General features: G+C 37.5%; 1 pseudogene; it reads right to left on the reverse strand.

The window, feature by feature from the left end:
- Positions 1–26,136, reverse strand: part of LOC103681000 — a 77,502-nt pseudogene extending 51,366 nt beyond the window's left edge.
- Between the last annotated feature and the right edge of the window lie 1,711 nt (positions 26,137–27,847).

The following is a 27,847-nucleotide window of genomic DNA, read 5'->3' on the forward strand; positions in this document are numbered from 1 at the left end:
CAAGTAAACACACATTATCAGAAACATTATCAGAAATGGTACAAATTTAATTGTGCACCACTGGCAGAATGCAATTAGAAGAACAGAGTCACTTGTTTGATATTTCTGCCAAAGACGCATGTCTTGAATGTGATCATGAGGGACATCGCTTAAACCCAAATTGATGGACATTCTACAAAATAGCTGGCTAGTAATCTTCAAAAGTGTCAAGAGGATGGAGATTAAGAAAAGAATGAGGAACAACTTTTCCAGACTGAAATAAAAAAACAAAAAAATAATGACAACTAAAAATAACATGTGATTCTGAACTGGACCCTTTTGTTATAAAGAGTATTACTGGGACAATTAGCAAACTTGAACGGTGTCTGTGTATTATATGGTAGTAATGTAACAGTGATAATTTTATGATTTTGATGGTTATAGTGAGGATGTGTAGGAAAACACTCTTATTTTTTTGGAAATATACCATAGACTTTTCAAAAGTGATAGGGCATCATATCAGTAATTTGCTCTCAAGAGAATCAGGAAAAGGTTCTTTGCATTGTGCTTATAATTTTTCTGTAGGAATAAAAACAATAAGAATTGTGTTTATACATAAATTCTTCCTGATAATACATCATTGCTAGAGAACCAACCAGTCACATTGGTTTGGTTCTATGTGCATGCTGTTTGTACTAAGTATCAGAAGTAAGACATTTTGATTTTCTTTCTTTCTCTTTCGGTATATTTGAAGTATATCATTAGCTTTAAGAAAATACACTTTTTACTTTATAAATATTGTATTTTTAAAATTTCTGTATGTGAGTGTTGAATTTTTCTAGTAAGGAAATATTTTTATTTTGGTTTTGTTTCAGTGTTATTTTTTTGAATATTGATGGTAGCAGGAAATATTAAGGTCTTTAAAACCCTGACTCCCTTGCTGTATCCACATTTGCTTTCTGTGTTTCTGTACGACTGATAAAATTAGTTTAGACACTCTTGGCTTGTGGTGTTTTGAAATAGAAATGGAATATGTCAAAGCAGTCAACTACAAACACATACGCATACCCTCAGAGGGGTCAAATGCAACTAAGTTTATCAGACAACAGGCAGGGACAGATGAGGTTTACCAGCTCATTTGCCCAGCCAGTCACCTTCCTAGGAAACAACATGCCCACCTCTGTTTCAAATGTCACATTTTTTGTATTTAAACATTTCTGAAATAAAAATTAATTTTTCAATCTTGCCATCTGCAAGGTACTAGTTATTGTTGTAACTAACATAACTAGTGTTATAACAAGTGTTGTAACTAGTGTTGTAACTTGTTATGGCCTATACACCTATGAACTTAGCCAGATCTCTTGGAATAGATAACAGAATTTTCAGAGCTAGGGAGGGTTATTGTGAATCCATGAAGGACTGCCTCTAAAGGTCTAAACATCTGTCTATCAGAAGCATCGAGTTGTTTACTTTTCAGAGACTTTTCAGAGATTCATAAATCAAATAAGGAAAAAGTGAAACAACAAATGTAGACACAGTATCCTTCAATGTGTCTCAAAGGTGTAGTAGCCAGTCATTCTCCTAGTGCTAAGGAGGTCCAGAGCAGACGTGTGAGTTATAGGAAACCCTCTGTCATTATATTATGCATCACAGTGGACTCTAAAAATGATTCAGGAGAAACTTACGATTTTGAAAATGACGAAGGTTTAGAATCAAACTTCAGGAAACAAAATAAATTTGCATAAGTAAACACATGCTATTGTCAGTTTTAAAAATTATCTACATTTAATGCATTTTAATCTTATAAAAGTTGTATATCCTATAAATGTTGGAGTCATGGAATTTTTAAAAAATAAAGATATCAGTTCCATAGACAATTTTTCCTGACACAGTGACTACAGCTGCTAATAGTTCTTTGCTTCAAATTATGCAAATAGTTCAATGCAATCACTGGATGTATTTCTGTCAGTTCACAATTACCTTTTCACTTCTGAATTCTTTTTCACCTGTGGCAGCAGAAGGCCAAAATCTAGTAATGTTCTGGACACATAGACAGCACTCTATAAATATTTACTAATTAGATGAATAAACAAATTAATTGAGTTGAATCAGTTCATTCACATAAAAAAGAATGCATATTGATGCCTAAGAAAGTTAATATTAGCTCTGGACTCTACTGCTTCTAACTTGAAAGATTTTCCAAGTCTTGTTTTCATTTCTTTTTATGTGACCTTTAAGCTCCTTACTATGGGACTTCTTGAAACCCTATGGGGGAAAAATGCATCTTACAGATCATATTAAACTACAAAAGAAACTTGTCAGAGAATTTTGTTCTTAAAATAACAAAACACCTGTTTTGAAAGCTAACCTATAAACCTATTCCTTTTTAGATTATATTTCATTATGCTGTTTTGATTAGAACTCTGTTTCACTATGCCATAGGGTGCCAGCATGAAGAGTTAGGTTGAAATACAATTCTCATTCATGGACTAATGAAAATCTTGATACTTCGCTTCCATCATGACCTTTATCTTCACTCCAAGGCTCTCAGTAAAGGAGTTAAAAGTCATCCCTGGCAATACCTATGTTCCCTCTGTCTTACGCCTTCTAGATGCCACAGCATCTAGATGTACAGCAGATGCATATAAATAAATATGAATTAGACACAAAAAAGGATCATCTTTGATCTCTCCAACTTGATCCCCTCTCTTCCTCAACAGCAAAGATGCCCAATATCAGCACACACACATGACTTGCCATCACGATTTCTCTAGCTATAGGCTTCCTCTCTGATAAGTGTGACTGGCAGCAGTTGAATCTAACAAGAAAGGTTTTGGCTGTTATTCTCTTCTGCTGATAAAATTGTACAAACCTGAAAAAACAATGGTTTGGGTCATGTGCACATGGTACACAAATGCAGGCTTCTTTTCTAAAAAAAAAACCAACTTTATCTGACCCAAGTTTCTGGGCATTTTGAACATAATCCTTGGGTTAAGAAATACTAAGATCTATACAGAACTCTCAGATGTTTACATCCTAGTAAAATCATGTAAAATCAACAAGCATTAAGAACCTAATAAGGGGTTCATATCCAAAATATATAAAGAACTGACACAACCAACACCAAAAATAATAATAATCTGATTTTTAAAAACACAGAAGGCCTGAATAGACATTTTTCCAAAGAAGACATACAGATAACCAACAGACTCATGAAAAGATTCTCAGCATCAACAATCATCAGAGAAATGCAATTTAAAACCACAATGAGATACCACCTCACACCTCTCAGAATGGTTAAAATTAACAACACAGGAAACAACAGATGTTGGCGAGGTTGAAGAGAAAGTTGGTGGGAATGCAAACTGGTACAGCCACTCTGGAAAACAGTATGGAGGTTCCTCAAGACGTTAAAAATAGAGATACCCTACAACCCAGCAATTGTACTGCTAGGTATTTACCCAAAGGCACAGAGACACAGATTCAAAGGGGTACATGCACCCTGATGTTTATAGCAGTATTATCAACAACAGCCTAATTATGGAAAGAGCCCAATGTCCATCAACTGATGAATGGATAAAGAAGATGTGGTGTATATATACAATGGAATATCACTCAGCCATCAAAAAGAATGAAATCCTGGGGCACCTGCGTGCCTCCATCAGTTAAGCTACCTACTCTTGATTTCAGTTCAGGTCATAGTCTTATGGTTGTGAGATCAATCCCCACGTTTGGCTCTGTGCTGGGCATGGAGCCTGCTTAAGATTCTCTCCCTCTGGAAATGAACCACGAGAGACTATAGACTCCGGGAAACAATCTGAGGGTTTCAGAGGGGAGGAGGATGGGAGGGTGGGTTAGCCCAGTGATGGGTATTAAGGAGGGCATGTATTGCATGGAGCACTGAGTGTCATATGCAAACAATGAATCATGGAACTTTACATCAAAAACTAATGGTGTACTGTATGGTGACTAACATATAAAAAAAAAAAAAAGATTGTCTTCCTCTTCCCCTGCCCCTTCTCACACCTCTCCCTCTCTTAAAAAGAAAAAAAAATCTTGCCATTTGCAGTGACGTGGATGGAACTAGAGTACATTACGCTAAGCAAAATAAGTCAGTCAGAGAAAGATCAATACCATATGATTTCACTCATATGTAGAATTTAAGAAACAAAACAGATATCGATAGGGGAAGGGGAAAAAAAGAGAGAGAGGGAGGCAAACCATAAGAGATTCTTAACTATAGAGAACAAACTGAGGGCTTCTGGGGGTGGGAGGTGGGGGGGAAGGGGCTAAATAGTGATGGGTATTAAGGAAGGCACTGGTTGTGATAAGCACTGGGAACTGTATGTAAGAGATGAAACACTAAATTCTATTCCTGAAACCAATATTACACTATATGTTAACTGACTAGAATTTAAATAAAAACTCAATAAAATAAAAAACAAAACAAATGAGTAAACAAACAAAATGCAGAAACAGACCCATAAATACACAAAACAATTGCCGGTTGCTGTCAGGGAGGTGTGCAGGGGTTAGGTAAAAAGGGTAAAGGGAAGTAAGAGATACAGGCTTCCAGTTACACAATGAATAATTCATAGGGATAAAAGGTATAGCATAAGGAATATAGTCAATGGTATAGTAACAGCATTGTACATAGTATAACGTACAAGCTTGTCAAATCACTTGATGTTGTACACCTGAAACTAATGTAACATTGTGTGTCAACTATGCTTCAATTAAAAAAAACTAACTCATAAACTATGAGAAAGAAAAAAAAATCTAAAACAATGACCAAAGTAAAAAAAAAAGGACTATCTAAGTACTACAATATTTAAGAGATGAATAGAGCACAAGATATATAGTCAGAAGTTCTGTTCTTGAATTGTAGTACTGACTTCAGTTCAAGTTAACTAGCTGTGTGAACTTTTTGATGAGCACAAATGTAAACATTTGATGTCTTTATCCATAAAATGGAGAAAATGTAATCATACCCAATACTACTACTACTGCCCCTACTACTAATGTAATTATTATGCTTATCTTACATTATAATAATGCAATTATTATACTTATTTGGGAAATCAAAGATTATGTTTGTGCAGTAATTTGTAAATAAGTACTATATAAATGTTATTATCATAGTAACACTAAACAACGCAGTAAATAAGAAATCATCATGTTTGCCAACCCCACAAATATAATGTTTCTTCCAAGAATTCTACATACTAGGAAACTTTACATGATACAATCTCCAGTGTCCATAGCGCAGGGAATGTCTGTGGTCTAAGAAGACATTCTCCTTAATAACAAGTTCATAATTCTAGGAGGTAAGACACAGAGTCCAACATAGTCATGTATAATACCATAAATAGGTAACTTGAAACCGACCTGTATCTAGTGCCATTATTTGCTGGGTTCTTTTAGGATTGTCCCTAGTTCACTGTAAATTTTAAAATATGGGGAAGATAACATGCACACACACAACTCGTGGGAAATGTAAACCAACAAATGGTAAATTGGCTTTGAAGTGAGTTTGGATCATCCCAAGCACCCAAAGGTGGACAAGCACACACAAGCTTGGCCTACATAATTTAAGACTAAATTTGAGGGTTGCCTGGTGAAATTGTGAACTCCTAGTCCCTGGAAGTGTTCAAGCAGAAACTAAATAATCCTCTGTAAGCAATATTATAGGATAGAGTCCCATTTTCAGTCAGTCTCTGTGACTCAATGGCTTAGCTGGTTTGATAGGTTTAACTATACACTGCAACTAATAAATTGAATAACAGTTATGTACATTTCATTGAAAAATATTTCAAGATTCATTCTCTCAGACCACATCTATTATGATTTCTATAATCTAAATACAGGTTCTGTTTAAATATTCCCAAAAACAATAATTTTAAAATTTGATATCCAACATTAAAAAATATGTAGGATGTAATCATCCTCATCCATTACTAGTTGAAATAGAGTGGAGGGAAATGAAAAGCCTTAAAAAATAGGGCTGCTTGGGTGGCTCAGTTGGTTAAGCATCAGACTCTTGGTTTTGACTCATGTCATGATCTCAGGGTCATGGGATGGAGCCCTGAGTTGGGCTGTGCACACAGTGGGGAGTCTGAGATTCTCTCCCTCTCCCTCTGCTCCTCCCATTGCTTACACACACGCTCTCTCTCTCTCTCTTAAATAAATAAATAAATAAAACCTTTAAAAAAAGAAAAAAAAAGCCTAACTTAAAAAATAATAATCACTTTTGGCTCAGCAACTCCAGTAATTCTTCTTATAGAAATTTATCCTATGAATCACTAAATTCTATCTCTGAAACCAATACTACACTGTATGTTTACTAACTTGAATTCAAGTTAAAAAAAAAAAAGAGAGAAGAGAGGGGAACTGGAAGAATAAGGGGAACAGAGGTGGGAAGCTGAAGAAGATAACATTTTGCTGCCCATATTAACCCTCAGCTGTCTCTGTTTGCTCTTGGTGTGGCTATTGTCCATTCAGGAAAAACTGATTTTTTTTTCTTTTGTTCATAGTTGTTGATAATTATAAGATAATTATAAGTTGATAATTATAAGTCTTAGCTCTTTTTATTTCCTGGTGTGTGACCTTGAGCAAGTCACATAATCTCTTTAACCTCAGTTTCCTCATCAGGAAATGAGAATAATGCTAAAAGCTAGGTCTCAGAGGCAAAGCAGTAAGATAAGGTATATAAGGCAATGCAGTAGCAACCGTGCCTGGAATGTGGTAACTGCTCAATAAATGTTCATTATCATTAAAAAACAAAAACATACAAAAAAGAAATGTATCCTAGAAATCCTCAAAGGCATATACAAATCTTATATATTAAGATTCCTAATTAGAAGTTCTATATACTAGTCAAAAATTTAAAATAACCTTAATATCCAGTTTATCCATATTCATATAATACAATATTCTGCAGTTCATTAAAAATCATATTTTATAAAACCCTATTAACCAAAGGAAATATTTATGATATATTAAATTTTAAAAACAATTTTAAAATTAATATGAGACATCAACTTTTTTTAAATCAATATATATAACAATATTTCTTTTTTGCTTTATATGTATACACACACACACACAGGCCAGAAGAAATATATCAAAATATTAATGGTGTTAGCTATCTCTGGGTAATAGAACTATGCACAAGTTTTATTTTGTTCCTCATGTTTTCAAGAGCTTTCCCATTCTTCTATAATAAACAAATAATATTCTGTAGTCAGGAAAATAATAAGTGATATTTTCCTTCTAAAGCTCCTCAAATAAATCCTTCCGAGTCTCATAGCCATCATTCAATTCAATAAACATATTTTGAGGATGAAGTTGAGCTAGTTTTTGAAAGTGTTCTTTTACCATCTTGATCATTACCATCAAAACAAGGTACAACTGATGGAGATTTTAAAAAGCTTTTATTACATACTTTGATGAACTACTTAAATGTAATTATTGCTAATGATGGAGTTGGTCTATGTAATTTCTATACACTATTTAAAGATTCATACTATATGACATAAAATAAGATACTTAATGTTTTGTTTCCCACTGTATTTTATGTCTTGAACATAAGAGATACTCAATATTTCTTAAGGAAAGAATGAAGGATGAGAGGGAGTGAAGAAGGAGTAAATGTAGTATTTCTCATTAAAATGGGTATAATCCCTTCTTATACTATTGCTATGGAAAACTTAGATTGGACTCTATCATGTCAACTTATGTCATATTTTGCAGAATATAACCCATAGGACAAGACAGAAACTGAAACAAGAGTGGCTTTCCAAAGCCTCAGAGTGAAGCCCTGACAGAGAAAGTTCATAGATATTATCTCAAACACACCTTGGCTCCACTAGGCCTCCATCACAAATCTTCTGGACATGGAGGCTGTTGGTGACATCCTGACTTTTCCCAGAACCAGTCTGGGAAAAGGCAAGCACAGAAGCGAGAATGCGGTTGAGTCCTTAGTTCTGAGGTCTCATGTTGGGGAACGCATTCCAACCTACAGCCTGGCTTCCCACATTCCTCCTGCCCTGTTCCTCATCTCTATGTACCAGTCGGCCTGCAGCTGCCGATGATTGGTTATACAAGACTGGCAGTGCGTTCTGGAGAAACAAAATACCAAATACACAGATTTAGCAAATATACATGGACAACAAAAGAAAAGTAGGGCAGAATTTGGTTTAGGTAGCCCTTTGTTAAATAAACTCAGTCAACTTTGTTTCAGATGATCTTGTACACAGTTGGAAGGTTTGGGAAGTGAATGCGTTTCTTTTTGAAGTCTCGGTAAATTCATAAGCTTTGTTGAAAAAATTAAGAAATTAGGTGGTTTTTAAATAACAATAGAATGTCCATAAAAGTTCCAAACATTTTTGAGGAAATGTCCTGCATTGAGTCTCACTGCTGGGGCCCAAGCTAAAATCCACGAGCAAACCTCAATGGAAATAAAAGACTGACAGACGGTTTGGGGAAAAAATACACAAGCAGTCAACATATACTCTCAGTATGGTTTACCTAAGTGATCTGAGTACTTTCTTTAAGAGGCAAGAAGCAACTTAGTATAGCATTTTTTTTTTAAGAAGAAGGTATGGTTTCTATCAGAGCTCTTAGTAGTTAATGGGATGAATGAAGATAGCACAGAAAATAGGAAAAACTGGCCTTCTGAATGCACCATTAAAAATGAAAAGCCTCACTGCTATATGCAATTGGTTTTGAAATTCTCATGACTGGAAGTCAGAAATGTTAGAAGTTAATATACCATTCAGGGATAAAGTGCACTTCTGATGTTCAGAGAGGATGTTTTCAAGGTGAAACCAAAGCCTATAAACAAACAAAAAAGCTACATCAGCTGTATTAGAAATCTTATCCATATAAATTCTTCATTGCTTGAAATGTCAAACTGAAAGCAAAGCCACATGCTGCTTGCTTCATTGCCTGTTGTGGTAGCTTTTAAATCCCTGCCTTCCAAGGAAGTGACCTCATAAGAAAATCTTATAACACTGTCATGTGGGGAAATCCTCATAACATTTGGGTTAATGCGCTTACACTGTAGGAGAGGTCTCCAAGAACATTTAATAATCAGAAAGTCCTAAGGGAATTTGAAGTTGCTGGGTCATGGAACGGTGTCTCTCTGCACATCTGGGACACTTTGTGGCATGTTCTGTAGCAGGCCACGTGACTTAACAGCGTAAATACAGGGCTGAAAGTTATGAGAGTTTCGGGATCATATAGCAACTGAGCTATTGACGGACGAGCTGACCCTAGACAAGTCATGACCTGTGTACTTCAGTCAGCTTAGCTGTAAAATTGGGCACAAAGGCTGGACTTTAACAAAACCAGATGTTGTTCTCCAGGTCTTTCTTCAAATAATATCTTTTTCTAATGTGGTTGTCGAGTCTCAATTCTTTTCATATGTAGCAAAGCAATGCGCTCTCAATAAGATTTGGACCAGACAGATAAGGTCCAAGAATGGTAGTCTGACACGGTGCACACCTAATGCTCTCCTACCTGGCAAAGGTGATGTCTGTCAGAGAAGCGCAGTAGCCTGTATGCACTTGGAGCCTATAGTCCTAAGTAAGTTATAATTAGAATCATTTCTATGTGTCCCTAAGAAAGTCCCTACCCTTCTCCCATCCCAGGTACTGCTGGGTTACCATGAGCCAATTGAGTTTATACCCAAACCCTTTGTGCTAGTTGCAATTATATTACCTAAATTAAGGAACTATTATTGAAACTGATAAAGAGTACAAAAAGAGAATTATTGTTTCTATTAAAAACTGAGGTGATTGTTTTGGAATAGCTCTATAAGGATGAGTTACCTTTTTAAAAGAGTTATAAAATTAGATAAAACTCCATAAAGATTCTGCCTTCAGGTTGCTCTGCAAGTATCTTTAAGTTCTCCATTTTAAAGAAAGAAAATGCTATATGGTGGTGCTTTCTGGAATAAAGACAGTCAGGATTCCAACCAATCAACCAACAATTAAAGAAAAGGCCCTGAAGTGCCTGGGTGGCTCCGTTGGTTAAGCGTCCGACTCTTGATTTTGGCTCAGGTCAGGATCTCAGGTCCTGAGATCTAGCCTCTCATTGGGTTCCACACTCAGCGGGGAGACTGCTGGAGATTCTCTCTCCCTCTCCCTCTGCCCCTCCCCAGCTCATGTGTGAGCATGTGTGCATGTTCTCTCTCTCTCTCTCTCTCTCTTTCTCTCTCAAATAAGTAAATTAATCTTCAGAGGGGGAAAAAAAAAAGAAAAGGCCTTGGACCTACATCAAAAGATTGGCAAATACATGTGTATACCCTTATAAGTTCAAATAATATGTATGTATAACAAGTACTTATATGCATAAATATGTGTATGGAGATGCACACATTTTACACATCAAATAACTTTGACTATATTGATTAGTCAATAAATGGTCAATCCTAATCTTAGATAATTTCTGAAATACTTTGTTGTTCTCCTGATTGATATTCTCCAAACTAACTGGAGGAGAGATCTGTTTTCTGACTTCCTTTCTATTCAAGTGTTACAAACTACCAATGGCTCAGGCAGATCTCATCTGGGCTACGGAATGGGGCTTCAGGCAGCAGAAGCACACCCCTCTTCCCTGGAGCCAGATGGCAGGGAGACTTTCTGCGGGGTCCTAAGCCAGGCAGAAGGCAGCCCTGGCATGCGGTGGAGCTTCATTTAATACAACAGCTCCCCTCCGCTCAACACTCGCACTGCCTGGCAAGTGAAAGCCAAGGCCCAATCATGCCGGANNNNTGCTGCAGGGAAAGAAGTCAGAGCACATTTCAGCTGGACCAAACACCCATAATCTCCCCTTCATTGACTCAAAGCAATCAAGGGCAAACTGTAACATTCAAAACTAGATGGTTGAGTCTCCTGTCCCTGGCAATTGGAACCATATATTTCATTAGAAAATGCACTAGACTCCAAAATCCAAGAGTTACCCATCTGTACACTCAACCAGAAATATAAATAAACAAAAGAATCATGCATTTTACTAATCTCTTTGAAAACTGTTGACTCTTGGCTGCTGGTGGGTAAATGCTCATTTTTTTGTCAATAGTGGCAAAAAATGATGAGCAATATATCTGTTCTACAAAATTCAGACTGGACCATTTTTAGAAAGAAAACAATTGCCTCCTGATTTCAGTGATTCTGTTGGAACTTGTAAGGCAGTTAGACATGAGAAGTTAATGGTCACTCCCTACAGATGACCGAAGATGAAGGAATATTCGGGATAGCAACAAAAACTAAGGCACTTAATGGGGCAAAACTACACTGTTAACAGGCTCTTGCCACTGCCCTATAGAAATAGAGAACGAGTAACTGTAGGACGGCTCTCATCCAACATTATTATGCCACTCCTGAGTGACATTAAAATACAGCACAAAATTTGGAACTAAAGGAAAAAACACTTACTTGAAAAACATTGACATTTACAGGTAGTTACATTTTTAGCAGCTCTTTGAGCATTTGAACATGTGCCAGCTGCCTCAAGCAGTTTGCTGCTCCATGGGAAAATCCAGACCCAGAGAGTCAAAGTTACTGTAATAGAAGCCACGATGACATTATCACTGAGAATGGCAGCAACATGGGGTGGTAGGAATGTTGAGAAACTCAACATTCTCCTTGAAAATGCCTTCTTTGTTTTCCTTTAGACATAGTCATTGACTCTTTCTGGCTGGCTGAGGTGGTATTTCTCTAGCCCAGGTATTTCTTGTGATGCAAGATCATTTAACCACAGCCTGGAGCATTCACCCAGCAGACATTTTTTCACAGTATGAAGCAATTAAAATGGACTTCAGTCATATTCTTTACAGGGAAGAATTTGGTTTGATAAATTTTGCTATGTTCTGTATGAAATGAAGTACACCTATTAAATTGTCTGGGAGTTAGACCTATTACAAATATGAGCAGGTTAAACTCTTTGGGCCCACAGTCTAAAAAAAATAATAATTCTACAGAACTGGGATCTAAATATAGGAAATGTAAATTTCCTACATAAATTGTATGGAGAGTTTGAGACCTTTGGGTCTCAATCTCAGCAAAAATAGTTCCCCCTATTCCACTGTCCACCAGGCTGAGATTCTGAATGTACCAAGGTGGCTCATTCTAACATGGGCTGTCATTACAGTAGGCTAGTCAATAAGCCTTAACAGGGAACCAATTCTATGTGGATATCATTTGTACAGTTGAAAACCTTAGGGATTGCTGGGTAACAATGCATCATTATGCACTGCATATACTAGCATATACAGTTGGGACATTTGATAAGCTCTCAGCCTTGGTTTTCTCTATGTAACCAAAGACCTTTGTACTGTCAGAGAGTCTCAAACTTTAGAGTGAACAAGAATTACCTGGAGGGTTTGCTATGCATGCAGATGCAGTAGGTCTAGAATGAAACCCAGATCTCATGTGCTTAACAAATCCTCCAGGTGATTCTGGCTCTGATAGGCTGTAAACTACACCTGTTGAAACAGAGATCAATGTTCCAGGGCACACCTGGGTTCTAAGCAGCCAACATACTAGTCAGTCTCTAGCAAATGGAGCAACGAAGCTCATGAAATATCTTTTGACTCCAGAGTAAACTGAGTAAATGTAACAAGTTTCCTTTAAAATCCTCATTATCATTTGTATCAATATGATTTATTGAGCACCCTAGGCACATTTGTACATGCAGACTGTGAAAGTCACATGGCACTACCCTTCAGATCTAGGGAAATATAAGATACTTGGAGTCAATTATTTTAAAGAGCCAAATTTTACTAAGACAATTTGTGGTACTTACTTCCCCCTCTATGTTTTATAAAATCCTTTCCATAGAAAAGAAGATTATGGACCAATCTCCCACAGCATTGCCTACTGCCAGTTACTGCATTCTGTGCTATATTAAGTTGCCCTGGTGAAAGTTCTACTCTTGATTGCCTATCCAGCAACAAATTCTATGTATATTATAGGACATTCAGACTGATATGACCTCAGAAGGCACCTGTATGAAGCTTTTCAAAAGAACAGTAATAAGTTTTACTAGATGTGACAAACCTTATAAAAGTTAAGTAATGTCACACTTTATAAGCATTTCATTTAATACATCTGAACACATGGAGGGCATTGAGGATGATATTTAATTTTTTCCATATGTGGATTTAATACCACATAAAAGTTTCAGTCCCAGATTGCTAATTTTCCACCATGTGGTAGCCATTTAGTTGAATTTTTTAAAACACTTACCAAATTACAGAGTAGAGTTTCAGAGGCAGCAGCTATGAGTAGGTTTGGGGTGCATGGTGTCCCTCTGGCTTAGTCCTGGGTCTCATGAAGAAGCAGTAAATCTTGACAGGATTTTTATGACAGCACTCACTGTTTTTTATAGGAATGAAATGTGAGTTTGCAAAACCACATGCTAATGTACTTCTAAAAATATATTTGATTACTGTGACTCCTTTAAATTCTGACCATTTTTAACCAGCTACAGAAATACAGACCAGCATCTAAATTCAGCCCCTTTAGAACATCTATGGATTACAAGACTTTCAAAGAAATCCTTACCCGTAATTTTAAAAAGTGAGCTGAACCCAGAGTCTTAATTGCTCGTTCTTGAAAAGTGACCTCGGATGTGTCATTTAACCTCTTCTGTGCTTGAGTATATTTATGTCTTTAATCAGGATGGTAATATTTGCCTTCATTTTCATGCCATAGAAAAGAGTTAAACAGTGAAATTAGAGGAAAGACACCTTCCAATTCCAACTAAGGTTTATCTTCTACAACCACAAACAGGGAACTTGGATCTTCTAGAGTAGAAAAGGCCAAGGGTCTATTTATTCATGTTTGTCTCATTCTAAAGCAGCTTTGAGTAACTAAATCAATTTCACGAAGAAATTCTTAGAAAGAGACAAAACCCCATGGTAGGGTGTGGGGGTCAGTAAGTGAAGACACATCATTCACTACCAGCAACACCACTTAATGTGATAAATGCACATGAAGGTTCTGCAGAAACATCGAAGCTCCAGCCAAACATTAGTAGTTATTAATCCAGTGAGACTGACCAGAAACCTGGAACCACTAGCTAGACTCTCCATCTGGATTCTGTGGTCAGAAACAAAGATACCGCCCTGTACATCTATTTCATGATTCATGTCTATCTGGTCCAGAAGAAAAACTACCCTTTCAAAATCATCAACTCCTGGGGAAACATATATTATCTCCCAGAACCAATTATAGTAAATTCTCCTGAGTTCAAATGGTTTGGGACCAAATTTATTTTGCACATAACTGAATACTCCGGACAATTTACCCAATTTTGAAAACTCAAAATATATACATGGGACTCTCTACGGAGCCTCATAACACAGCGTAGGCAACAGGCATAGCAATCCAATTTCAGGCTTGCAAAATTAGTGGGAGCAGCCATTAGAGCAGGTTTGGGGTGAAGAGTGGGTTTGTCCAGTGAGAAAGACTGCCTGCAAGGATTCTGGAATGATCTCTGCCATCCCTCTGCCAAAGAGTATGTAATGGAATCAAAAGTCATATGCCCTTCTATTCAAGCTGAGAAAATGTAACATCTTCATTTCTATAACTAATTGAGCCTCTCAAACCTTCATCATACTAGTTATCAAACTCCTCAGAATTTCTAAAACGCCAATAAAGAATGCAGTCAAAATCTCATTTGCACTCAGTAATATAGTTTGATAGTTTGTGTTCTTAGAATATAGCAAGTTTATTAATTACATTATATTTCCCCTGCAAGTGCTAATAATAGAAGACTGTATAGGAAAAAATAAAAAAAATATCCTCAAGAGCATATTTGGGGGTTTAATTATCTAGATGATGTCTTCAGATATGTACCTCATTATGATATAGTCACCTGAATTTATGGATACTCTGGGTGTAAGACAGAAAAGTAGTCATTTGTCTTCCGTAAATGTAGATAAACATCATTTTGGCCATAGCTCTTAAGTAAAAAGGCCTTCTAAATCCAGTTCAATCCCACCAAAAATTACCCTCCTAACATGCCTAGTGCTTGTGTCTTTATCTCTCACCATTCCCCCATGGAAAGAAACCGAGGCTCCTTAAAGAAATGGCTGATTTCAGGGCTAGAGTGAAGTGGATACAAGAAGAGCCTGAAATCTCTTGTTATGCAGAAAAGTAATAAAGTGCTTTAAAAAGATGATGGGAGCATCCAAAGGACAGAGGAGGCAGCTGGAAGAGGCTCCAATGGGCCTAATCTGGGAACATTTAAACACTAGAATAATTAAGGACAGTAATGAATTATAGACCATTGAAAACACAGAGTTAACAAGTCCAAACAAATAATAAGAAAAATAAATCCGTGGGGAGGAAAGAGGGCTCTTGCTTATGGTAGAACAGAGTGTTGATTGGTAAATGCAGAGGAAGTGGTGAACATAGAAAATCGTAATTTTGCAGATGTCATATTAAGCTTTAGCTCAGGCATGAGTCTGATGCCAATAGATGCCAAATCTCAACGGAAATTTTCATGAACAGAATATTTTCATGGTCTCTCCAGATAGCTCATTAGTTAGAAATGGTGGTGGTGGTGGGGGGAACAGTAGACAGTAAAGGGATAAAAGAGAATGCCTTGACCAGGTTATCAAATTTAATATCAGTATCAAGGGGAGATGGATATCATGTGCCTCTAGAGAAGAATACACATCACTTCTGGCCTGGAATTCACAACCTGAATGGAACCATGAGGAGCCATTGGATAAACCCAAAATGAGAAACATTTTCTTTTTTAGGATTAGATTCTTTTTTTTTTTTTTCCGTGGAACACTACATCAAAAATTAATGATGTACTGTACGGTGACTAACATAACATAATAACAATAAAAAATTCTTCTGTTTAAAAAGGGACTGTTTTCTTCAAAACGTCAATGTCATAAAAGGCAAAAATAGTCTGTGGAAATGTTCTTCCCAGGTTAAAGGAGACTAAAGACACAAAACAATCTGTTCTTAAACTGTGTCATGTACTCCAGGGAGAAAAGGGCAATGAAGGACTTTATGGGTTAACTGCAAAATTGGAATATGGATAGTAGATTAGATAAAATTATTGTAACAATATTAAATAGTAAAGTTGATAAATGTACTGTATTTAAAAGAATATCCTTATTCTTTAGAAATGTACATTGATGATTTTAGGGCTAGATGCATGTAATTTACTCTCAAACTGTATAATACAAAAAAAGAAAAATTCTTTAAAAGGCACACATACAGGGATGCCTGGGTGGCTCAGCCAGTTAAATGTCTGCCTTCAGCTCAGGTCATGAGCCCCTCTCCCTCTGGCCCTCACCTGACACTTGTGCTCTCTCTCACTCTCTCTCTCTCAAATAAATACAATCTTTTAAAAAATAAAATTAAAAAAAAGACACGCATACACACAGAGAGGAGTTAAAAGAGAGAAAGCAAATGAGAAAGCAAATGGAAGAAAATGTTAACAACAGGTTAATCTGGATAAAGGGTATACTGCTGTCCTATGTACTATTCTTATTCTTGTCACATTTCCATGAGTTTGAAACTTTTCAAATTAAAAGTTTTTAAAACTTCTCTGCTTGCTTTACATGTATTGTACACTCTGGTGACTTTATCATGACCTACACTTTCAGAAAAAAAAAATCAGACTGCTTCATGGATAGATAAGATAAACTTAAGGTAATGTTTTTCAATGCTCTTTAACAAGAAACAACAAAAAATAATAAAGTTAAGGGAGAAATTAAACATTTGAAAAACAAACTCCAGATTTACATCTAAAAGCATGAGTCTTGATTTGATCAGGAAAAAAAGCTAACACATAATGGCAAAAGAGGTAAAACATAACATAAAGATGAAAAATGTGAAACTAATAAAATGTGTAAATGTGTAAATAGCTCTCGGACAAAGCTGACATTTCTCTGCCATGTGGATTACAACATAAAAGCACTATATTCCTGCTTAAATGATCAAGGTTCCTTGAGAAGTCTGTGACAAAACCCCATGAGACTTTTTTAGATAAAAGTCAGCTTTCACCCACTGTCACTTTCACAACCAAAATCATCCACCAAGAGCTGGGGAGGTGCCTCTCTCCAAGCAACAACTCTCTAACCCTATAACCTCACTCTCAAGAGCTTTCCTGGCACCATGTCTCCCATGGATTATCATCAGCCCAGCACACTCTAATCATCCATTTAAAACGCAAAAATCTACTTTACTCTAGTGTGAAGACTGTGGAAGTAGCAGCTCTCTGCAGGCGATTGAACTGCAGATACACAGAATCCTTATCTGGTGACATAACTTTTAACATGATTCACTCTGACCAGGGCCATGCTCAACCTACAAGGGCCCTTCTGGGATTGTAAGGTGCCCATTCGGGTAGAAGTAATCCTGTCGCACCTGTCATGATTCTATAGGTTGTTGCGTCCAACTGGGTGGTTTTTCCGTTCCACATGATAACAGCGAGTACTACTGTCATCTGGGGCTCAGGGCTGGAACACCCACAATGGCTCATTCATATGCGTGACATTGATGCTGGCTATCAGCTCTTGGCTCAGCTGGGGCCTCTACCAGAGCATTGTGATTCTCTTCCCCATGGCCTCACCATACAGCTCGGGCTTCTCACAATATGGCAACTGGTTTCCAAGAGTGACAATTTCAAGAGCAAGCATTCTGTGGGTCAAAGCAGTCACAAGGCCAGACTGGATCCAAGTGGAAGGGAAATATATTCTGCCTTTAGATGTCAAGAGCAGCAAGCACATGCCAAGAAAGGACGCATATTGAGGACCATCTCAGGAGCTTAGCCATCATTCTGCACAAACGACATCTGGGGTTCCAGCTGACAACCATTTCCTGGAAAGTTCTGCCTTTTCTTGCAGGATTCACAGTGGAATCAGGTTCAGCCCAAACTCCAAATCACCTGATCCTTGACTTCATTTTTCTGGTAGTCCTGGCATTCTGCATCAAGTCCTGAAGAGTAGTCATGGTCTATTTACTCACATTTAAAGACATGTTTTAAAATATTCTTTCCTGGGGGCGCCTGGGTGGCACAGCGGTTAAGCGTCTGCCTTCGGCTCAGGGCGTGATCCCGGTGTTCTGGGATCGAGCCCCACATCAGGCTCGTCTGCTGGGAGCCTGCTTCTTCCTCTCCCACTCCCCCTGCTTGTGTTCCCTCTCTCGCTGGCTGTCTCTCTCTGTCAAATAAATAAATAAAATCTTTTAAAAAAAATTCTTTCCTGGGGTGCCTGGCTGGCTCAGTCAGTAGGGCATGTGACTCTCGATCTTCGGGTCATGAGTTCAAGCTCCACGTTTCGCATAGAGTTTACTTAACAGATGAGTAAATAAATCGTTCTGAAAACTGCTCTTTGAATCGATCACCCTTGTACAGTTTTGTGGTCCAAGTGCCAGTCTTACTGTTCCCCTATGGACTTCTCATCTGCCAGTCATTATAAATTAGCATGTCAAAAACTCATATTTATATGGCACAACATCACATCCATAACATGATTTGTGCCTTCAGTGAAACAGTTATACCTCAAAGGCAGACATCATTAGTAAATGGTGGAATTTCATTTCATAGCTAAAACCCTATTTTGCTGGTAAAATAAAAACTCTCTAGCAATACTTCAGAGCTGGCCTTAACCTCTTATAAAATACAAACAATAAGGCAGAAAAAGAGGAAAATATGTTTCTAATCTGTGTTAAATCTATTCCCACTGTGAGTAAATCACTTTTCTTTAGATTTACAAGAGTTTTCCTATAAATGCATGGCACTGCCTTTGAGTGATTGTTGCCTAGTAAATAGCTCTAACTTTCTCCATTCTTTATCAGTCAGGGACAAAACTCCCAGGAAAGAGATTCATTTGTGGATGTTAGCCATTCTCAGCGTGAATCTATGAGGACACAGCTCGGTGCAAGGTCATAGCTGAATGAGTGTGGCAGAGACCTTTCAGGCCAGCCTACAGATGGTGCTGCAAGGAAAAATGAAGTCCTCTTATGAGGCACTCGTTCTAGGGAAGGGGATTATCCCCCAGTATAGCTATGCCAGTCACTGGGAGTGCTCAGGTGCTCAGAGGAAAACTCAATATCTATGACTTTAAGCAACATCTGCTTGTGGCCACCAGAAACAATAAGCTTTAAAAGATGATTTCAAAATTCCAGACTTCAGAGGGTGAAGCAACTATAAGAGGGATTTCTCTTATATAGATACCAAATGTAAAAAGAGTTACAGACAATAATAATGTACAGAGAGAGAAGTTAGAAGTCATATGTGAAGTTAGAAGATACCAGTAGAAGTATGATTAACATAGTCTTATAATAATTTTCAGCAACATAAAGGACTTTGGGTATTTTGCCATGTACTCTACCTTAATTCCCATATTCTCACTCTCTTTCAAATAAGACAGACTTTGTGTACTAATTTTATTTTTAAAACAGTTTCACATTTTCTTCATGCAGGCCTGAGAAGATATCAGGGCAGGGATTATTATTCTTAGAATCAGCTTCTAAAATGAGTTTCTGTTGGAACTTTCCCTTAAAGAATCACATCTAAGCAATTCAGCAAAGAAGTGAATGATACACATACTGAGTTTGTTTTTTTACTATGTTTTATTATACAGTCAAAGCAGAATGCAAAACCAAAAAAAAAAAAAAAGCAAAAAAGACATTCTGGAACAAATTAAAATATATTTGCTTCATGTGGACACTAGAAATTAAACCTCCTCCCATGATGAAAGAAAATTTTTCCAATTAAGGGTAAGGTTGACCCTTGAACAATGTGGGTGTTAGTTGTTCACAGTCAAAAATCTGAGTATAACTTTTGACTCCTCAAAAACTTACATAATAGCCTACTATAACCAAAAGCTTACTGATAACATAAACAGTCAATTAACACATATTTTCTATGTTATATGTATTATGTACTCTATTCTTACAATAAAGTAAGCTAGAGAAGAGAAAATATTATTAAGAAAATCCTAAGGAAGAGAAAATACCTTTACAGTATTATGCTGTATTTATTGAAAAAGAAATCTGCATATAAGTACAGTTTAAACCCATGTTGTTCAAGGGTCAATTGTAGTACCCTTTAAAATGAATAGAATAATAATTGAAGAGTACAAGATGTCATCATCACCATTAAAATCCTTTTGTGAGATAAAATGTCCTAACGGGCATCAAGAAATAATTCACTGCTGAGAGAGAGATAAACCAAGAAACAGACTCTTAACTATGGAGAACAAACTAATGGTAACCAGAGGGGAGGTGGGGGGGATGGGTGAAATAGGTGATGGGGATTAAGGACTGGACTTGTCCTGATGGGCACCAGGTAAGGTATGGAGCTGCTGAATCACTAAATTGTACACCTGAAACTAATATAACACTGTATGTTAAATATACTGGAATTAAAATTTTTAAAAAGAAATAATTCATGGTCTCCTCAGTAATAAACAATTACAGTTGATGATAAGATTAAGTGAGGTGACTTAATCATTTATTTTATTAAAAATGCTAGCATCACAATCTGGATAATGTATTTAGAAGGGGATGATGCACTTTTTAAATTAATCTTTACAAAGAACTCAGGGCCCCCGATGGTGGGCAACTTAGATTTATCCTAATGATCTGAAGGACAGCTGCCACCAGCCAAATGAAGTTGAGCACAGAGAAGAAAGGGGGTCCAAGATTATCAATATAATGCATTTATAGAGTGCCAAAATTGATTGATTTTGCGTGAATTGAGGCAACCTGAATATACCAGTAGGATCCAAAACTGCTTTAAAATATGGTCTTATGAAATGATCCAGGTTTGCCAGCAAGGGAGAAATGAATCCATCAGGCTTGTGTTGCAGCAGCCACACAGTGTGAAAAACCGAGCCAACCTTCTCCTGTTAACCTACATAATTTCATGGACTTAACTTTTGTGTTTTCAAGCTCAACTACTAAACCCCGTATATAGGCATTTTACATTGTACTTGTCACTCCCTATTCTCTAAAAGCAGGGAAGCAACCTTGCGAGAAGTAGTAAAATTATGAGAGTAAACTAGAAATGTTTTGGATAAAATGCTGGTAACATTTAGAGCAAATTGCTCTGGGATAAATTCAGCCCTGTACTAGTGCCATCTCATAGATCACATAGTAGATGGTTGGTGAAGTTGATGGGATATTGATTCCAGCAGGAAAATAAAGGGCTATAAAGCAAAAGATGATTAACATGAAATCGTTGAGTGAAGCAAAGTCTTAATAGACTGGGAGTTGTTAAATAAAACAGAGACTGGGTAAAAGAACTGAGCTTTCAGGTCGCTTACAATGGAATTCCTTTTCATTACTTATTAAAATTCTCCGGTATGTTTTTACTTCCCTGTGTATTATCAATTCATACTCACCACTGAAAACACCTGAAATTAACATGTGGGCAAAAGTAACCAAATCTGGGACACATCACCAATCAGAGAGAAGGCAATTCAGAAAGCAAAGGCAATCAGGGCCTTTAAAACCTATATATACTGTCAGAAAATAAAGTTTTACTTTATTTTTTTCATTTCGTGAAGCCGCACTAATGTTTTGCTAGTATACCATGTACAACTTTTTTTTTTTTATAAACATTGCTGCAATGCAGTTTTACAAGCTGGTTTGTTGCTTAAAATATGCAGTACTCAGTGAACAGATATATTTCTAAAGTATTCTTCAAGTTTTTCAGTCAAAGTCATTCTACCAAAGAAACACACTCTGCATTTCCTCCATCTCTCAAGATACACACACGACCGCCACCACAATTCCTAAGATATTATTAGCAGAGAAGCTTCCTTTGCTCAGAAAATCAGGCATCACTGAAGCATTAATGGTTTCCTTTTATTAAAAAAAAAAAAGAGGCAGCTTTTCTGAATCCAAGGCAAAGGGATTAGGAGAGTAACTACAGAGTTTACTGTGTCTGGTCAGCTACTGGGAGTCAGTGAAAAAAGGAGCAAACTTAGCTCTCCATGTACCAACTTTCACAAGCAGAAATGCTGATCTCAACTGAACAAATTCATGTTCCTTCTTATGAGAGAACTTTTTTTCCAGAAGACCTCAAGAGCCCTGCAGTACATTCAGATAAAAAGTGAAAACATTGTATCTGAATGTACCGAAACGAATGTACCCTAAATGAATGTTCTGAAAGTACTTAAATGAATGTACTGAAAATATTAAAGCAAAGTTTGCATCGAGGATTTTGCCTTGGTAGAGCTTCAACTGAACTATTGATAGAGGTTCACATAACCCTTGTAAAGCTTCTAACCATTTCCATACTCAACAAAATATCAATCACTGAAAACACGGTTTGATATTAGCGAGATTTGACAAAAAGTCCGATTATACAAGGCAAGGAGATCTAAGCACTCAGTACAAGTTGCCCCAAGGTCTCTCCTTTACCCATTTCACTTGAGTGGACCCTGGGCTGCTGAGGAAGTGGCTTGAAACAACAAATCCAATTCTTTTTTATTTTTTTTAAAGATTTTATTTACTTGAGAGTGAGAGACAGAGATAGCAACAGAGAGCACAATCAGGGAGGAGAGGGAGAAGCAGGCTCTCTGTGGAGCAGGGAACCCAATGCAGGGCTCAATCCCAGGACCCCAAGACCATGACCCCAGCCAAAGGCAGATGCTTAACCGACTGAGCCACCCAGGCTCCCCAACAAACCCAATTCTTTGTACACAAGGAATTCATTCTTTGTATACAAACCTCTTTGATTTAATTTAGAGCTGCCAGATTAACAAATAAAAATACAGGATGCCTAGATAAATTTGAAATTTGAAAAATAAGGAATACTTTTTAGTGTAAGTGTATACCATGCAATATTTGGTACATACTTATAATTTTAAACATTATTCATGGTTTACATGATATTGAAATGTAACTGGGTGAATATTTGGCGAACTTATTCTGTACTCTCTTATAATTGTATTTTATTGTATACATTGTATTTTAGAACATACACCACCATTAAAGGAAATAAGATAGCTGTCAGGGATAGAAAACTGGAAAAGTCCCAATTTGTGAATGAGAAAATGTATACGAAAGTCATTTATAATTTTATAAAGAGTAACACTGGTAGTTCTGAATGGATCATGGCAGGGAAGAGGGAAGGAGGGATTAGAATCATTGAAGAATACTTTCCCTCAGATTGAAACCACAACACTGTACAAATATTGTATCGTACTTTGTGTTATAAGTACTTTGTATAGTACAATGGTTATAAGCACAAGCCTTAGAGTGAAAGTGACCTAAGTTTGAACCTCTGCTCTGCCACTTCCTAGATGTTTGATTTTAGACCAGATTCCTAACCTCCCTAAGCCTCCCCTTTTTCATATTTAAAATGAAAGTGACAATACCCACCCCATAAGGCAAAGGTAAACACTAAAAGAAGTATGGCCTCTTTTTAAAGCACTCAGAACATTACCTGACACTCAGTAAGCCCTTGTTAATTGAATGTTATTATTCTTATCATATTGCACAAATTGTTTTTACCATACCCATTAACCGAAGATAAAAACTTCCTGGCAATAATAGTCACAAAAGATCTTCTATACTGGGTTATCTGTGAACAGAGTTTTGCTCAGTTACAAATGAGAAGAGCCAACAGTCACTTGTAATTTGAAGAGTATCTGTTTCTGCATAAGCATTGAATATGAAAAAGTTCAGGAGTCCCGGGAAAATCAAGGTACTCTTGAAGCCATTTAGCCTTTCATACACTGACTTGTTTGAGAACTGTGGGTTGAATTCCTTTCCCACTCCAATGGACAAAAGCAATGAGTCCATCAGGTTTCCAAGTATAGAGCTCCCTCTAAAATTCCATTCTAGAATTTGCTCTGTGTAGTCAGAAATAAGTATTTCAGTGTGACATTCCCGCAGATTCTAAAATGGTTCCCTGTAGTCCGGTTCTGCTCTTGGAAGGCAACATTCCTCACACCTGGTCTACCTGTCTCTTTTTCTCCGCATGACAATAGAATTGGCCAAAGCACCCTCCTATCACAGCTACGGAGCTGCATGGCTGGGGAGAAGCTGTCCCATTGCTCCAAGACAGTCTGCATAGGCAAGCCTCTGTGATCATATACCCTCAAGGCTAACACTGCATTTTCAGGCTTAATACCTTATTAGAACCAATAGTACAGCTGCTTCCCTGAAAGAAGTAATGGGAAAGCCCAATTTATCAAATGTGTTTCATTTCAAAGTCTGTGGCTTATGGGCAACAAGGAGTTAGCAGAAGCAACTTATAATGCAATTTCAAACTCACTCTGAATCTGGAGTTTCTCTTAAGGATTTCTACCTTTCTAGCATGCTTGAGGAAGGGAAGGACTGCTTGTAAAAGTCTTTGCTACCTATAGGGACAGCAGATGTCAGCACTGTTAGAATTGATACATGCTGTGGGTGCTTTGCTCCCTGTTGTCCTGACACCACATGGATATTTTGCAGCTGATCACTTTTAAACTTTTAATAGACATCTAGAATTATACCATTGAATAACAAGCAGATAAGGGTACAGTCTCTTGAGTTTTCTTACAGAAAGAGAAAATGATTTCCTAGGACTCAGGATTCTGTTTTTCAAAAGCACTCCCATCTGCCAAAGTAATTAGCAGAGAACACCCCATGTGGACCGGATGCACATCCTTTGTTTGCATTACATTCCTAAGATGTTCTTTCAGACAACATGCTTTCCCCTGATACTTAGGCGGAGAAGGCAATAAATAACTGGATGGTTGACAAGTCACACGCACAGCTAAGTGGTACGTGCCCGGTCATCCTACACATTCCTCTTGAAAATGCTCCCTCCCTACACCTTCCACTAGCCCCACAATTAATAGGGAAACAATGGAGAGAGTAATTCTTATCCTCTCAATGATATACTCCTGTCTTTACTCAGCAACCCTGCACGTAACATCTAGAGAGCCAATCCATCACTCCTTCAAGTACACACGATACAAAGTAGGTAATAATAAATATATCCAGTTTTAATTATTATTATTTAATAAATTTTTATTATCTTCAAAAATCAAGATAAAGACTTTCTAATACAAATAATTAAAAATAATTTCAGAATGCTGAGAAGTCAGTCAACAAATGCTGAATTCCTAATATTTTCCAGGCACAGTGCTAGGCAATAGGTGTGAGCTATAAGCAAGATGATCAGAATCCCTGCTCACATAAAGTGTATGGTCTACCTGTTGAATTTTCAGATTTTTTTAACTGTATAAAAAAATCAAACCACATGCAGTTTCTTTAATTTTCATGTAATTGAGATTCAAGACTGCTTAATATTTGAGAATGTTTTCTTGTTACTTCCTTGTATTTAGTTATTGTGCCTTAGAGATCAATACATGGAATATAAAAGGGTACTTCTTCACCAGAGATGTGTATTGGGCCGTTCTAAATGTGGCAGAATAGCCCTGAAAATAAGCAGAGGTGACACAAGCAACTGTCCTTAACCCGTAACAACATTCAATCATTTATTTAGAAAATATTTAAGCCCTTAGGATGGGCCATGTGCTGTGCGGGGCACTGGGAATGCAATCCCTAACAAGACAGTGTGCTCAAGATCCCTACCCTGTTCTGTGCACCGACAATTATGGTAAGGGCTGGGATAGAGAAGTATGAAAAATTGTAACTTGATAGATCCAATCAGTTAGAAAAACAGCTCTTCGGTATGGATCCTGACTTAAACACCAGCACAGTGAGCAATTGCTAGACTCATCCATTCCTTGCTCACATATTCCCTAGAGCCTACTAGGTACCACACCCTAGATGGTATGATCTGAGGGGCAGCCTGAAACCACTTATAAATCCCAGGCCTAACCCCACTGCATGAAGGTGTCTGGATATATTTCCCAACATTTGGCCTCTATTAGCCACCTCCAGCCACACACTCCAGAGCTCACATACCCAGCCATCTGCAAATCAGGAAAACATTTTTCTCACTCAGTCCCCCTAAACCAATTTAAAACCTTATACATTTGTCTCCAGCATCAGCCTCAGGCAACTGTTTAATAGGCAACATGGACTGTACTTTCTCATATTTTCCTTTATCTGCTAGCTTGCCCAGACTCTCAGACTCTGCCCCATTCTGCTGCTCCCAAGCTGGCTGCCCAGCCCTGGCATGTCTACATTCCCTGTACTCATCCATTTTTGTTAACCTCTTTCCCTCATTTCCCTTCCTCCTTTCATTCCCTCAGAAACCTGCTTAAGATAATAGCTAGTTAATTTAGTTGAAATCACAGAATGGTGCTTGACTTCTCCAGGTCATATATTTGCATCCGTCAGGTGCATTCTTAGCAAGCAAACCTTCTCCAGTGTTCCACAGGTATTGCCTGTTTTAGCACACCGCAGACAGTAAGCATTTCCTTTGCGGGCGCCCGGGTGGCTCAGTCAATTGAGCATCCAACTCTTGCTTTTGGCTCAGGTCATGATCTCAGGGTCATGAGATCGAGCCCCACTTTGGGCTCCATGCTCAGCGTGGCGTTGGCTTGAGATTCTCTCTCACTCTTCCTCCCCCATTACCCTTCCCCTCATACTCAGGCACATGCTCTTGCTCTCTCTCTCTCAAATAAAAATAAGTAAATAAATAAAATCTTTAAAAAAAAGTGTGCTTTGAAAACTAGAAAAGAATAAGTTGGAACAGAAGCAGTCAGGTTAGCAGTTAGGGGGACCCGCTCTAGAAGCAGGTGATTTGGGCCAGAATCTCTCCTCCAATCCTTACTAATGTTGCCTGTTCAACCTCTCTGTGCTTAGTTTCTCCTCTGTGAAGTGGGAACCACAACACCTAACTCAGAAGGTTATTATAAATATTTAGTGAGCAAATCAAACACCATAGGATTTTACTTACATGTGGAATCTAAAATGCAAAACAAACAAATGAACAAACAACAAGCAGAGTCAGATCTATAAATATTGAGAATAAGCTGATGATTGAGGGAAGAGCAGCAGGAGGATGGGCAAAATGAGTGAAGAGGAGTGTGAGATACAGGCTTCCAGTTATGAAATGACTACATCACTGAGATCAAAGGTAGAGACCAGGGAATACAGTCACTGGTATTGTGATAGCACTGCATGGTGACAGATGGTAGCCACACTTATGGGGAGCATTGCACAGCACATAGAGGTGCATTGAACCACTATGTCGTATACCCCTGAAACCAATGTGACATTGTGTCAACTATATTCAAATATAAATAAGTACATATATAAATTAATGTGAGTGGGTACATATAAAAGAATAAAAACAATGCTTGGTACATAGTAAGAATGCAGTAAATGCCAGGTATTATGTTACCTTGGCAGGGTGCACTATATAATTTGTGGTACCCAGTGCAGAATGAAAATGCAGGGCCCTTGTTGAAATATTAAGAATTTCAAGACATTGACAGAAAAGCTTTAAATCAAGTGCAAGATCCTTCTAAGCATAGAACCCTGTGCAAGTGTATAGGTCACACATCCACTAAGTCAGCCCTGACTATCAGGTCTAGGGCAAAACCATATTGCTGACCCTTAGATCCAGGAACTTTTGTAGGTGATACTTTAGAAAAAGCCCTAGAAACCCAAATTTCTTTGCCCTTTGGGAGAGGGGATGCTGGAGAGAAAAATAACTAGCACTTATGAAAAATACAAATAAAATAGCCTAATGCTTAAAAAAAAATCTCCAAGTAGGTTTTGCAATTGTCAATCACTTGAACAACTTTGTGATAAAAGATCTGGGACAAAGATAATTTCTTCCGATATTTCATGAAAGCTGTGCTTCAATGGTAAAATGTTACCATAAGTCCATGTTGGTCATTCACTGTAAACTGCTGCAAACAAAAGCTTTTGCTAAATAAAAGGAACACTAGAACAACAAAGAA

Source organism: Ursus maritimus, unplaced genomic scaffold, assembly GCF_017311325.1.
Source record: "Ursus maritimus isolate PB19 unplaced genomic scaffold, ASM1731132v1 scaffold_28, whole genome shotgun sequence".
Taxonomy (NCBI): domain Eukaryota; kingdom Metazoa; phylum Chordata; class Mammalia; order Carnivora; family Ursidae; genus Ursus; species Ursus maritimus.